Genomic DNA, 15,767 nt, shown 5'->3' on the forward strand with positions numbered 1-15,767 from the left:
GAATCATAATAGAATATTGGGTTAAAATTTTCTTCTTCTGACCGGGTGTGGTGGCTCACGCCTGTAATCCCAGCACTTTGGGAGGCAGAGGTGGGCAGATTACCTGAGGTCAGGAGTTCGCGACCAGCCTGGCCAACATGGTGAAACCCTGTCTGTACTAAAAATATAAAAATTAGCTGGGCCTGGTGGTGCATGCCTGTAATCCCAGCTACTTGGGAGGTTGAGGCAGGGGAATCGCTTGAATCTAGGAGGCAGAGGTTGCAGTGAGCTGAGATCGCAGCATTGCACTCTAGCCCAACTGAAGGAGACTCCATCTCAAGAAAAAAAAATTTTTTTCTTCTTTGTGGCAAGATTTTTTGGATGAGTTTTCTTTCTGCAGGGAGGAAGTTTTGCCACTCTTTTTCAGATTTTTTTTTTTTTTTTTTCTGGGAGAACCTTTTGTGGATTTAAGAAATCTTTTTTTTTTTTTGATGGGTCGGATTTTTCTGAGCCAACAGTTAGCAATTGAGTCCTGTGATGTGAGAGGGGAGGCAGCTTTCCTTGATTCTCAGCTCGAGGGCTCCCTCCTCTGTTGTAGTGAGGCCTACTCTTTACTGAATGGCACCTCTGTGTAGCCAGACCTCCTCTAACTTGAGGATCCTAACCTCACTTGGGTGGGTTTCATGAAGCCCAGAACTTCCCTGGCCCTTCCCCAGCCTCTGATTCGGAGGCATCCTGCCCCTTCCTGCCAAGGTACTCCTCTGTCTGTTGGAAGCTGTACTTCCCAAAGCTACCTGGGTGTCCTCTAGGCACTCTGGTGATTTCCTTCTTCCTCTCCTAGTGTTCTTGTCCTCTTCCTTCTTGGTCCTGCTCACAGTGGTTCCCATCCAGGGTGAGTCCTCTCCTCTTGGGGTTGAATTTTCCTGGGGATGGCTGAATTTCCACCACCAGCTGGACTCCTGTGCAGCTTCTGGTGTTTCCTATGGCACCTGCCCACACGTTGTAGATTACTGTGCTGGTTTGGGGGTGACGCCACACACAATGCGAAATTTGTAAACTTTGTCACTTCCTCATTTCACTGAAGATACAGTTTGTAGGTGTTTCACACCTTCATTCTTGTTGCCCTGTAGATTTTTTTAAAAAAATTATTTATATTTTTTTCATGTCAGATAGGTAATGTACCAGCATCATAACAAGGTTCAAGGGTGGCACATCTCACCCGTGCACGTGAATACCCAGTCATCATGTTTATGAACTCCAAAGGATCACCCTACAGATTCTGAGCAAAGCTGTCACCATGCTTCCATCAGGCTGCTATAGAGTCCTTAGCAGGTATTCAAGGCCCTCCACAGTCTGCCCTGCCCTCTTTGGTTTTTCTCTGTTCTCTTTGGTATGACCACTGCTCCAGCTGAACTAATCTATTCACCATCCCAAGAACTTATCCCACACATCCCTTTCCCTGTGTCCCTGCTGTTCCCATGACTGCACTCTCACTTCAGGGCTTCCATGTGGTAGCTGTTGTTTGTGGTGACCCCATATGTATTTCTCCCCTCTCCCTTTCTGCTGGTGTGAGAACCTAACCCACCACTCACCAGCAGGGCCAGGTGTGTAAACCCAGTTTGTTGATTGTGGTACCCTTTCCCTTGGCAACAGGGATTGTTTCAGGAAAGGATAAATGTTCCAAGCAGGGCCAAAGTCCTCCCTCCACACAAGCTAGCCAGGAAGCCTGCCTCTTGCCTCTAGGGTCACTGTGTCAAAGAATGTTCACCTGGAGGACCTCCCATCTGCAGTACTAAAAGACATGCTGACACAGAGCAGAGGGAGTGTCCTGGTTTAAGTCCTGGATCCACCTTGGTGGTTCCTAGTAACGTAAGCCAGCCCATCACATTTTAGCTTAAGATTATTTTGAGTCAGTTTTGTCATGTGCAACTGAGAGAATCATGACAAATACACCTGACCTTGTTCTGCCATTGCCCCTGTGCTTTATCTATTTGTATACATTACACTATAGGGTAGTTGTGATTGCCTGTTTATTTGTCTGTGTCTCCCACTAAAAGTTCTTAATTGCACCATCACCATCATGTGTCCAGCACCTAGCATTGTGCCTGGCCAGTGTTGGACAGTAAATGAAAATTCAGTTGAAACTACATGTCTGCTTTACCAGATTCTTCCTCAGGGTCTTAGATTACCAAGTCCTTCATGAAGCCTTCCTGGCAAGTGAGAGAATGTATGTAAAATGTCTCGCACTGTGACCAGCACAAAACAGTCTCTCACAAGAGCTGCATCCTTCTCTCCTGTGGTTACTCCAGCCAGAAGTGATGCCTTTCTCCTTGTAGCTCCTATGTCTCATTTAGTCAAATGGCATCAACTCATACTGTCTAATACTAGAGTTTGCATTTCTCTTAAGTTTTCAATGTGAATATAAATGCCAGGAAGCAAGGACTTTGCACAGTGCACCATGCTAAAGAATCTGCTGTTGTTGGACATACTTCTGAATGCATATGTGAGCAATAGTTAGAAGTTAGATGCAGGTTAGTGATCCATTATTGGCTGCAGGAATCTTCGTGCTGTGTGAGACACAGATAGATTCAAAGGACCCTAGAAAAGGGTAGAGCTCAATCATACGTTTGCAGAGTATATGAATGGTGTTTGAAAATCTAAAGCCATAACAGCTTACCGCAGCCGAAACATAGCTGTGATTATCCCATATACCCAAACATCTCGCTCCTTGGTAAAAGCTGCTACTTGTCCAAGTTGAATAATTGGAATGAGAAAGTCAGAGTTTATCATGCCTTCAGTTCTGATAAGGGGAACTGAGTACTACCAAGAGAAGGGGCCAGAAGCTCTGGGTCTAGAACTTTGTCTCATACGTCTCATATCAGCCTCATACTTTTCTTTGCCTGTGTCTTCCATATGTAATTAGTAATAGTCTGGTTGATTCAGCCTTTCATTTTTTAGTCCTGTGACATATCCCTCAGGAGGTACTGAGAACATGTGCCTGTGAGTCAGCCTTTCTAATAGAATGTAAGCTCCAGAAGGCCAGGGACTTGGTCTGCTTTGTTCATTGCTGAATCTCCAGTACCTAAAACAGTGGCTGGCCCCTATGTATTGGATCATAGCAGGTACTACATTCATCTCTCTAGTAGGGTGAGTACAGTTTATTTCCCTTGTGTGTGCCTTGCTAAAATATTTATGTTTAAATTTCTGTATTTGATACACATTGTGAAAGGACATTTTCAAGTCTAAGTCCCATGACGTAAGTGTGCCTGTGACTCCCACTAAAAGCTCTTAATTGCACCATTGTGTGCTCAGTACCTCGCATTGTGTCTGGCCAGTGTTGGACAGTAAATAAAAATTCAGTGTTTTATTCACTGAGGTATAGTGCCTAAAACAGAAGACATTCCATAAATATTTGTGGAATGAATGACTTAAATATTTGATTAATGAAGTTTAAGTTGAGCAAAGAAATGAGAACTAGTAGCTTGGATTTACTAAGAATACTATGCCACGTTTATTTGTTTGTTTATTTTTAAAGACAGTCTCACTCTGTTGCCCATGCTGGAGTACAATTGTATGATCATAGCTCACTATGGACTCAACCTCCTGGGCTCAAGCAATCCTCCCACCTCAGCCTCCCAAGTAGCTGGGACTACAGACGTGCACCGTCTTCCCTGGCTAATTTTTAAATTTCCTGTCGAGATGGAGTCTTGCTGTGTTGCCCAGGCTGTCCTCGAACTCCTGGCCTCAAGTAATCCTCCCATCTCAGCCTCCCAAAGTGCTGGGATTATAGATGTGAACCACTGCTCCTGGCCTATGCTACATTTATTTTAACATCTTTATTGTTCACAAGTTATTTAACAGGCATCCCCTTACTTGAGTCTTGCAACAACCCTATGAGGTTTATTTTGCCAGATTTATAGCTGAGGAATAAAACTCAGGGGAGTTAAAGGGCTTCTCTAAGATTATTTAGCTTGCAGATTGGGACTTGAACCCAAGTCTTGACTCCTAATTTTATATTTGTATGAATTCGTCCAAATGTCATAAGAAATTATCCACATTTTGTAACTAGAATTACAGAATCTGAGAAATAGAAGTGGCCTCGCACATCACAAATCCTGAACCCCTCATTTTTCAAAAGAGGAACATACGAATTGGAAAGTTTATATATGTATCCAAAGGTACACATCCAGTTTAAGAATTTCAAAAAGCTGGCCAGGCACAGTGGCTCATACCTATAATTCCAGGAGTTTGGGAGGCTGAGGTGGGTGGATCACCTGAGGTCAGGAGTTCGAGACCAGCCTGACCAACATGACGAAACCCCATCTCTACTAAAAATACAAAACTAACCAGTGTTGGTTGTGCACGCCTGTAATCCCATCTACTTGGGAGGCTGAGCAGGAAAATCTCTTGAACCTGGGAGGCAGAGGTTGCAGTGAGCCGCGATTGCGCCACTGTACTCTAGCCTGGACGACAGAGGGAGACTCCGTCTCAAAAGAAAAAAAAAGAAAAAAAAAAAAAAAAGCACTTTGGGAGGCCAAGGTGGGCAGATCACAAGGTCAGGAGTTCAAGACCAGCCTGGCCAACATAGTGAAACCCCGTCTCTACTAAAAATACAAAAAATTAGCCAGGTGTGGTAGTGGGTGCCTGTAATCCTAGCTACTCAGGAAGCTGAGGCAGGAGAATCGCTTGAACCTAGGAGACGGAGGTTGCAGTGAGCCGAGATCGCACCACTACACTCCAGCCTGAGTGACAGAGCAAGACTCCGTCTCAAAAAATTTTTTTTTTTTCAAAAAGCTGGCCAGGCATGGTGGCTCCTAGCATTTTGGGAGGCCGAGGTGGGTGGATCACTTCAGCCCAGGAGTTTGAGACCAGCCTGGGCAACATAGTGAGACCTCATCTCTAAAACAAATTTTTAAAAAATTATATATATATATATTCATATATATATATATATATGAATTACAAAAAGCTGGCTTCTCCAGCCAGTGCCTCTGTGTGTCACCTGGTTTCACTCAGCCTGAGAGAGTGCATTGAGCTTGTGAGAGACCAAGTTGCTGTCTGCTTTGTCTGCATCAGAGGCCCCTGAAAACTAGGCCCCTTTCTGACAGGAGCATGGCCCTTCTTGGAGGAAACCATAATCTCGCCCTCATTTTTTTTTCCTTCTGTCTTGTATACCTTGCAGAGGGGTAAGGTGGGTGGGAGTTGTGGAAAAGGTATCCAGCCAGGGTTCCGTACTCCTGCCCGTTTAGGAACTTTTTTTTTCTTTCTTGAGATAGAGTTGCTCTGTCACCCAGGCTGTAGTGCAGTAGCACCAGCTTGGCTCAATGCAACCTCCGTCTCCCGGGTTCAAACAATTCTCATGCGTCAGCCTCCCAAGTAGCTGGGATTACAAGCATGTGCCACCATGCCCAGCTAATTTTTGTATTTTTGGTAGAGACGGGGTTTCACCATGTTGGCCAGGCTGGTCTCAAACTCCTGATCTCAGGTGAACCACCTGCCTTGGCCTCCCAAAGTGCTGGGATTACAGGTGAGCCACTGCGCCTGGTCTGAACTGGTCTTGATAGAGTCTTCTGAGCTTGAAAGTTAATAAAATAATAACCTATCTCTTTCTTTCTTTCTCTGATACCTCCTTGTGTAAGCCCTACCCCAACTGAGAGTTCACATTGCACAGAATCAGAGTCTTGCCTTCTGTCCAGTGGAAATGACTTTATCAGAACTGTCAGGAAGATAGATTCCATTGTTTGGCCTTGCATATCTCTATGAGTCAAAACCTGACAATAGGAACAGCTCAGACCTAAAACGTACAGAGATTACATTCAGTAATACCACTTTTCATTTAGTTTGTGGAAATCAAGGTTCCAATTTGTAAGAATGTATGTTCAAGAAAGTTTACTATAGCTTTTTTTGTAATAGCAAAAACGTAGAGATAATTTGAATTTTATCAGGAAGTGTTTTAAAAAGTATGGTTCGCCGGGCGCGGTGGCTCAAGCCTGTAATCCCAGCACTTTGGGAGGCCGAGATGGGAGGATCACGAGGTCAGGAGATCGAGACCATCCTGGCTAACACGGTGAAACCCCGTCTCTACTAAAAAATACAAAAAACTAGCTGGGCGAGGTGGCGGGCGCCTGTAGTCCCAGCTACTCGGGAGGCTGAGGCAGGAGAATGGCGTAAACCCAGGAGGCGGAGCTTGCAGTGAGCTGAGATCCGGCCACTGCACTCCAGCCTGGGCCGCAGAGCGAGACTCTGTCTCAAAAAAAAAACAAAAAACAAAACAAAACAAAACAAAAAGAACAAATAAAAAGTATGGTTCATCTATAATATAGAATATATCATGCAATTTTTAAAAAATGAGTTGAGATTACCTATATGAACTTGAAAAGCGGTGATACATTCGTAAGTGATAAAAATTGCAGTGTAGTGTTAATGGAAAATGTTACAGTAAGATCTTACTTTGGAGAAAAATAAGGAAATCTTTCTATGTGTGTATACATGATTTTATGATCCTGGAGAAAGAAGTGGCAAGATGCCGCCTCAGCTATTAAAATTTGTTACCGTGAGAGCAGATTTGGCCTGGGGAGGAGACATTAACACGTCTGTATTTGACTTTTACAGCAAGCATGTATTGATATTGTGGTTCTTTAATAAAGTGAAAATTTTGAGGAGCATGGGTTTGAGATAAACAGATGGATTATAAGCTAGTTTTTATCACTTAATATTCATGAGAGGTTTGGAATTAATAAATTATCTAACTTCAGCCTTCATCTGTAAAAAGGGAATAACACCTACCTCACAGTGTATAATTAAAGGAAATATATGAAGCTTGTAACATTATCCTTTTATAAATGTTACTTTCTTGGCTGGGCGTGGTGGCTCATGCCTGTAATCCCAGCACTTTGGGAGGCCGAGACGGGCAGATCACGAGGTCAGGAGATTGAGATCACTGTGGCTAACACGGTGAAACCCCGTCTCTACTAAAAATACAAAAATTAGCTGGGCGTGGTGGCGGGCGCCTGTAGTCCCAGCTATACAGGAGGCTGAGGCGGGAGAATGGCGTGAACCTGGGAGGCGGAGCTTGCAGTGAGTGGAGATCGCGCCACTGCACTCCAGCCTGGGCGGCAGAGCGAGACTCCGTCTCAAAAAAAAAAAAGAAAAAAAGTTACTTTCTTTTTCCTTCCACACAAGGGATTTGGAGTAGAATATTAAAATAAATGCAGGGTGCGTTGGCTCTGCTACTGGTGTGTGTGCTGTTCATGTTCTCAACTTGGCCTTGGCCTTCCAAAGAGGTGGATTAGTGTCTCCACAAAGATCCAGCAGATAATCACTATTTCTCCCTTTAATCTTTTTAGAGACAAAGTAAGAATAATATGCAATGGTGCATTGGCCCTCTACGGGTTATTTACCTGGTACCTCAGTTATTACTAACCCAGCCGAGAAGCAGGAAGGAAGGAGATGGGCCTCTGAACAGCTAAAACAGATGTCTAAAGTTGAGGCTCTCCTGGATCATTTATTCTTAATTTAGATAACAAAATGAAGTTTTTCCAGCTTTGGCACGTTAGTGAGGATGCTATAGCAGGTACCCTGGGAGCAGCCAGAAGTGACAGCCTGGTTTGAGCTGAGGGGTCTATGGAAGACTGATACTCAAACACAAGAGCTCAAGAAGCCAGATGGTCTGAGCCCACACTTGGTTTTCACAGTGAATAACTGCTCTTCATAATGACAAAGCTGCATTATTAGAAATTAATTCGTACTTCATATAATCTTGCAAAGGCTCTTAGAGTGTGATATCATTTAGGAGGTATTACCACCAGATGTGATTAAACTCCTTCAGTTTGTCTGCAAAGTTTTGTTTTTGTATCAGTGCCAGAATTTAACAGTGGTCTCTATCCTACGAGGGAAAGATAGAGTAGCTGCCTTTAGTTAGAAATGTACATAACCAAGAGTGACAGGCATTAGAAATTGTTCAAAAAGGATCTTAACCTGAAACAGTGCAATGATTTCCTACAAGTGCATTATTTGCCTTTTGAGTAAAATAAGGTCCACTGTCTATTATCTATCTTTGCAGCCTGATGAGTTTTAGAATTCAGAGCTTTTCAGATTTTTTGAAAGGAAATATGTATGTATACAATAACCACACGTCACGTCACATAAAAGCCCTGGCAGGGTCTAAGGTAACACACTATAATGAAGCATTAATATTTTTGCAGTAAAGTGTATGAAGTACTAATTAGGACAAACTGTGTAGTTTATTTAAATAATAAACCAGTAAACTGGGTGTGATGGCTCATGCCTGTAATCTCAGCACTTTGGGAGGCTGAGGCGGGCAGATCACGAGGTCAAGAGATTGAGACAATCCTAGCTAACACGGTGAAACCCCGTCTCTACTAAAAAAAAAAAAATACAAAAAACTAGCCAGGCATGGTGGCAGGTGCCTATAGTCCCAGCTACTGGGGAGGCTGAGGCAGGAGAATGGCATGAACCCAGGAAGTGGAGCTTGCAGTGAGCCGAGATCACGCCACTGCACTCCAGCCTGGGCGACAGATCGAGACTCGGTCTCAAAAAAAAAAAAAAAAAAAAAAAATTAGCTGGGCGTGGTGGTGTGTGCCTGTAATCCCAGCTACTCTGGAGTCTGAGGCAGGAGAATCACTTGAACCTGGGAGGGGGAGGTTTCAGTGAGCCAAGATCACGCCACTGCACTCCAACCTGGTGACAGAGCAAGACTCCATCTCAAAAAAATAAATAAATAATAAACCAGTCAATGAAAGAGTGGAACAAATATAGATTGTAAGTACTCTAGTAGTCATTTTTCTAAGGAAAACATTTTATAACTCTTTTAATATATACAGGTTCAAATTCAGCTAAATATGCCTGTGCATACAAGGATGAACATGTGTAACCTCTAGTGTTTGTACATCCTAGAGGAGAGGAACATCAGTGCCTGTCCCAGCAGCAGGCTGGCGGGGGACATCTGATGCCAGCAGGAGCAGGATTAAATGCTGCACTCTAGCGGCGCCCTTTTTAAGGACTCCTTGCTCCCCATGTCATAATGGTTCATTAATCTGGGTTCCCGTCAGTTCCTTTTTAATTATGAAAACTGCCGTAAACTCATGTTCACTGAATAAATGTACATGGCTCAAAGCCCACCACTGACTGATCACACATTTTCACCATATCATCTAGTGATTATTGTTCTACCCATTTTACAGTTTCCTCTTCATCATCACTATAACCCTCATGATTATCTGTATTTAAAACCATTTCTGCACCAGGCGCCGTGGCTCACGCCTGTAATCCCAGCACTTTGGGAGGCCAAAGCAGTAGGATCGCTTGAGGCCAGGAGTTCAAGACTAGCCTGGACAACATTGCAAGACCTCATCTCTACAAAACAGTTTTAAAAATCAGCTTGGCATTCTGGCATGCACCTGTAGTCCCAGCTACTCAGGAGGCTAAAGTGGGAAGATTGCTTGAGCCCAAGAATTTGAGACTTCAGTGAGCTCTCATCACATCCTTGCACTCCAGCCTTAGTGACAGAGCGAGACCTTGTCTTTTTTTTTTGAGACCAAGTCTTACTCTGTGTTGGTTGGAGTGCAGTGGCACAATCTCAGCTCACTGCAGCCTCTGCCTCCTGAACTTAAGCGATTCTCCTGCCTCAGCCTCCTGAGTAGCTGAGACTACAGGCATGCACCACCACGCCCAGCTAATTTTTGTATTTTTAATAGAGACAGGGTTTCACAATGCTGGCCAGGCTCGTCTTGAACTCCTAACCTCAAGTGATCCGCCCGCTTTGGCCTCCTAGAGTTAGGATTACAGGCGTGAGCCACTGTGCCCGGCCTGAGACTTTCTCTCTTAAAAAAAAATTTTTTTTTTCTTTTTGTAGTGGTTTCTCCACTTAAAACAGGCACATCAGGGTCTTCACTGTCAATGTGGAATATTTATTTGATATCGGTTTTATAGTTTAATGGATAAACTTTGGGAATAAGGTAGTCTTCTTATTAGTGATATAAAATCCTTTGAAGTCTTCATCTGTAGATTTGGTTTCAAACATCACTGTAAGCCAGCATCCATGCCACTGCAGGGAACTCACGCAGCTGCTGTGGAGTAGTTATTGACCAGCCAGAAAGTACTTACCTGGTTACTCATGTTTTGTTTGCAGAGTAAGGCCTGGGTGAGTTACATATACCTCTCAAACATTTTAGATGTTGCTCTTTCCAGCCACTGCCAGTTTTATGTCATGTGGCCAACAATAGTGGCACACCCCAGAACAGTCAGCCAGTTCCTCAAAGCCTATGGTTGCTCACTCACTAGTGTTGTGAAATGTTTTTCCAGAATGTGCCACCTGGAAAGAGCTGTTTCTTCAGCACTTTCGATTTGCTGAAGACTAAGGTTCTTGGCTGGGCACGGTGGCTCACACCTGTAATCCCGGCACTTTGGGGGGCCAAGGCAGGTGGATCACAAGGTCAGGAGTTCGAGACCAGCCTGGCCAACATGGTGAAACCCCATCTCTACTAAAAATACAAAAATTAGCTGGGCATGGTGACGTGTATCTGTAATCCCAGCTACCTGGAAGGCAGAGGTGTCTCAGAAAAAAAAAAATAATAATACAAAAGTGAGTAACATGTGGAACCACATATACATAGAGGTACACAGCTCAGAGCTTACAATTTATGTTTTATTATTACTATTTATTTATTTTAGCTTCATCGGGTACATGTGCAGGTTTGTTACATGGATATATTGTGTGATGCTGAGGTTTGGGGTTTGATTGAGCTCATCACCCAAAGAGTGAACATAGTACCCAATAGGTCATTTTGCAACATTTTTCCCGTATTTCCCCCCTCCCTGCTTTTGGAGTCCCCAGTGTCTATTGTTCACAACTTCAAAAAAATTTTTTTTAAGAGATGGGGTCTTCCTGTGTTGCCCAGGCTAGTCTTGAACTGCCGAGTTCAAGTGATGCTCCCACCTCAGCCTCCCAAAGTGCTGGGATTACAGGTGTAAGCCACTACCCCCAGCCGATTGTTCTCATCTTTCTGTCCATCTGTACCCAGTGTTTAGCTCTCACTTAGGAGTGAGAACACCTGATACTTGGTTTTCTGTTTCTGCATTAATTTACTTACAATGGCGGCCTCCAGCTGCATCCATGTTGCTGCAGAGAACATACTTTTGTTCTTTGTTATGGCTGTATAGTATTCCGTGGTATATGTGTACCACGTTTTTTAAATCCAGTCCACTGTTGACAGGCATCTAGATTGATTCCATACTTCTGTTGTGTATAGTGCTGTGATGAACATGCTAGTGCAGGTGTTTTGGTAGAAGAATTTATTTTCCTTTGGGTGTATACCCAATACTGGGATTGTTGGGTCGAATGGTAATTCTATTTTTAGTTATTTGAAATATCTCCAAACTGCTTTTCACAGGGGCTGAACTAATTTGCAGTCCCACCAACTGTGTGTGTTTCCTCTTCTCTGCAGCCTTGTCAGCATCTGTTACTTTCAGGGCTTACAATTCAGAATGAGATCAGACAGGTACACAGATCATATACTCACAAGGGGCTTCAGAGAAATGAGTGGTTAAGTTTCTGTCTAGGAATTGGGGAAGAAATAGGAGGACTACAGAATAAGTGATACTTGTACCAGACCTCCTAGGATAGGTGGGATTGTATTGGGTGGTGGGAGAGATTGTGAGGATATCCCTCCTTTGATATCTGTGCTCTCCTTTTTTATTAGCAATAGAACCCCTAATTTAGCTGAAATAAAAATTAAATTTCCCATTCTGCCTTAAAGCTGGGAGAGGCCATTGACTGAGTTATGGTCAGTGGAATTTAAGCAAAATGGTACGTACAACTTAGGCAGTGAGGCATAAAGTATGAGGAGTTTTAAGGTTGTTGGGTAGCTGGGGGAAGTAGCACGATAGTGTAGGAAAAAAAAAAAAAAAACAAAAAAACGAAGTTCATGCAGTTTCTTAGAGCCTGATGCAATACCTTTCCATCTGTTGTTTCTCAGTAGCACATTCAACGTGGAATCTAAGATGGTCCTGACAAAACAACAGAGGCAAGCCATGCCCTTGTCCCATGGGATTAGTGCCAGCCAGCCAGCAACAAGAAATTTCCTGCAATAGGACTGTTATCCACTAGTCCATCAGTCTGAGGGGGTAAAGGTCAGTGCTGTGGCTTTAACATCTCATAAATGACCCATCCTGGCTGTCATCCTAAGTGTTAGCCACTAAAGTTTACTTAGTATCTACATTTAAAGGAATTACTATAAAGTAAGCCAAATTTTAGCTTATTCCACCTATTAAAAAACAAAAATGGGCCAGGTACAAGGGCTCATGCCTATAATCCCAGCACTTTGGGAGGCCGAAGCAGGTGGATCACCTGATGTCAGGAGTTCAAGACCAGCCCGGCCAATATGACAAAACCCCCTCTCTACTAAAAATACAAAAATCACCTGGGTGTGGTGGCATGTGCCTAAATTCCAGCTACTCAGGAGGCTGAGGCAGGAGAATCGCTTGAACCTGGGAGGCAGTTGCAGTGAGCCGAGATCTTGCCACTGCACTCCAGCCTGGGTGACAGAGTGAGACTCCATCTCAAAAAAAAAAAAAACAAAAAAAGGCCAGGCGTGGTGTCTCACACCTGTAATCCCAGCACTTTGGGAGGCAGAGGCAGGCGGATCATGATGGCAGGAGATTGAGACCATCCTGGCCAACACGATGAAACCCTGTCTCTACTAAAAATACAAAAAATTAGCCGGGCATGGTGGTGGGCACCTGTAGTCCCAGCTACTCAGGAGGCTGAGGCAGAGAATTGCTTGAAGCCGGGAGGCGGAGCTGGCAGTGAGCCGAGACCGCGCCTCTGCACTCCAGCCTGGGTGACAAGAGCAAGACTCCATCTCAAAAAAAAAAAAAAAAAAGCCACAAATAATAAACTTGGAAGACAAATGATTAAACAGTGTATGTCAATGTAGAAGGTTCTGTAATAAAAAGTAACCCAATCAATAATCTAAGGATTTTAGTCCTCTTGTTTTTATCTATTCTAGCGTGTCTTGTGAGAGCTACAGAGGCGTTTACAAATATCTTTGCATTAACCTGAAATCAGCAAGGTAGTCTAACATACTTACTGGAATTCATACTGTAACACACGTACTGCTGTGAAATACAACTAGAATCCACATTTCTTAGATTAGTATATTTATCTCCTAATATAACAATTGTGAAATAAAAATTAATGTAAGTTCTGCCACAGTTGACAGTAAGATGTACAAAACTTTGGGTCCAAAATGAATTCTTTTTGTGTAGTGATCAGGTGGTTGAATTACCAATGTGTATTGGCAATGGCATCTCCCCAAATTGGTTTTAAAATAGAAAATTCAACCACAAAGAATCTCTCAGTCTTAGAAAAAATTTAGCACATCAACGCTATACAGCTTATAGAAAATGTCAAAGAAATGTACAAATTCTATTAAAAAAATAGGGCAAACATTTTAGTTGGAACATAAAACTAATGTCTTCTTCTTTATCAAATCCTCCCCTAAATGTTATGAACACATGCATTAGTGTTTTTTCAAGCCCATTTTATAACAAGATGTACAAGTGATAATTCTTAAGTTTATTCATTTTGCTTTAAGAATATAAAATACATCCATCTCTTCATCATGTTTGCTTCTTATATGCAAGAATATTAGTAGAAGCCTCTTTATGCTTATGGTCCCTCAGGTATTTCTGCAGATCTCTGGCGGCTGTGCATTAATATTCTGCAGCACATGTTGCCAAGTGCCTGTTTTGTCAAGTTTTTTTTTTTGATCAGCGAAACTTTGTAAGTTGTTTCTTAGTTCCAAGACTTTCTAACTTGCTGTGGATTTCTGGGTAAATATTTGTAATTTTTTTTTCCAGAATGAAATTCTTCCTGACTTTTAAAACTCAAACTTCTAAGTGCACCGACCTGACCGATTTGACTCCCTTCCTGATCAGTGCCATGGAAGCAGTTCAGGTGCACCAGAGACACAAAGCCAGCCTCAAAGAATCACTCTAATCTAAACATAGAGGGCTCTTCGTGTCCTCTAGGGCCCAGACTTGGTTTGAAGCAGAGAACCCTGGCCTGCACTTCCCAGGGTTTCCAGAGGTGATGGTGCAGAGTAGGCCCTGGGAGACTGGTGGAGAAATAAGCTGCCAGGGAAGCCACCACTTCAGACTCTGCTAATGTTATTTCAGAGGCTGGGATGATCACAGACAATCCTGGTCAGCTCTTTAATTACTAATTCATTTTTCACCTTTGCAGACTTCTCTAGAGGTTATTGTTAGCCTGTGAGATAGCTGTATCATTTCATTGATTTCTATGTTATGACATACTCTTGGATACAGTTGTCAAACGTTTCTTTGACAGGAATAATTTTATTCCTGTAATTAAGCATTAGAGAGCACCCCACACGGGGATACATAAGCCAGAGTGTTCTGTCTGTATCCCCAGGTTCACCCAAACTGGAGATCTCATTCTTTGCTTCCTCCTTTTGCCCTCTTCCCCTGCACCCCAATCACACTCGTCAATTCTGTGTTCATAGTATCTCCAACATCCTTCTCTTTCCATCCCATTCCCTGTGTTTTACCCTTGGGAGGTGTTTAGTAAATGCTGACCAACTGATACAATTTCATTTCCCTTTTTATTCCTTGCATTTGAATATGACACTAGTTTTAATTTAGTTAAGTGTTAAGTTTTATTTAAAACCTTTAGGCTATGGTGTATTGAAGTAACTTTGGGACACATTCTCTTTAGCCAGATAATTCAATGACAAAAAAACTTGAAAAGCTTAAGTTTTGTTCTTTTTTTTTTTTTTTTTTTTTTTTTTTTTTTTTTTTTTTTTGAGACGGAGTCTCACGCTGTCGCCCAGGTTGGAGTGCAGTGGCGCGATCTCGGCTCACTGCAAGCTCCGCCTCCTGGATTCACGCCATTCTCCTGCCTCAGCCTCCTGAGTAGCTGGGACTACAGGCGCCCGCCAACACGCCCGGCTAGTTTTTTGTATTTTTTTAGTAGAGACGGGGTTTCACTGTGGTCTCGATCTCCTGACCTTGTGATCCGCCCGCCTCGGCCTCCCAAAGTGCTGGGATTACAGGCGTGAGCCACCGCGCCCGGCCAAGTTTTGTTCTTGTTATAGAGGAACCAAATTCCTCATTTCTTTTAGGAGTATCTTTTGAAATACATGTTATTTCCAGCTTAAAGAACTTAGAAATAAAGTCTTACCCCAATAGATGACTAGATGTGCCAGTGTAATTATTTGAAAGTATTTTTAGAAAGTATTATTTAGATAGAGTCTTGCTCTGTCACCCAGGTTGGAGTGCAAAGGCACAATCACAGCTCACTTCAGCCTTGATCTCCCAGGCTCAACCAGTCCTCCCACTTCAGCCTCCCGAGTAGCTGGGAGTACAGGTGTGAGCTCCTGTGCCTGTGATTACTTTACTTTTTTATTGAATGTACCCCATAATTATTGGTTCTTGTTTATTTTTTCTTTATTTTTCTTTTTATCGGGCAGCCACCTGAGCCAGGGTAGGCTCAGAGAGACTTCTAGTTCTTGTTTTCAAGTAAGAAGTCAAACAGTTTACAATGTCATTCATTTTGTGCAGTTCCCATGATTTGCTCTGTCATTTTCAGAGCTACCAGGAATACATAGTGTTGAGTCTGCCCACTTGCTTTTGGCTACACTTATTCCATCCCAGGGACAGAGAGGATGCTCCACGCCCTCAAGAGTGATAGCCACTCCTCGCAGGCCACACTGGAACCCCCTGGTGGCAGTGAACAGTACTATCCT

General features: G+C 43.1%; 1 protein-coding gene and 1 non-coding gene across 4 annotated transcripts in view; one reads left to right on the top strand and one right to left on the bottom strand.

Annotated features, from left to right (window-relative positions):
- NDUFAF6 (NADH:ubiquinone oxidoreductase complex assembly factor 6) overlaps window positions 1-15,767 on the top strand; it is a 165,202-nt gene that overhangs the window by 8,792 nt on the left and 140,643 nt on the right. The gene's annotated exons all lie outside the window — the stretch shown is intronic.
- On the bottom strand, window positions 1,143-1,245 carry LOC112630892. Its single transcript, XR_003121018.1, has one exon. It is a non-coding gene; the product is annotated as a small nucleolar RNA U13 (small nucleolar RNA).

Source organism: Theropithecus gelada, chromosome 8 (genome assembly GCF_003255815.1).
Source record: "Theropithecus gelada isolate Dixy chromosome 8, Tgel_1.0, whole genome shotgun sequence".
NCBI lineage: Eukaryota > Metazoa > Chordata > Mammalia > Primates > Cercopithecidae > Theropithecus > Theropithecus gelada.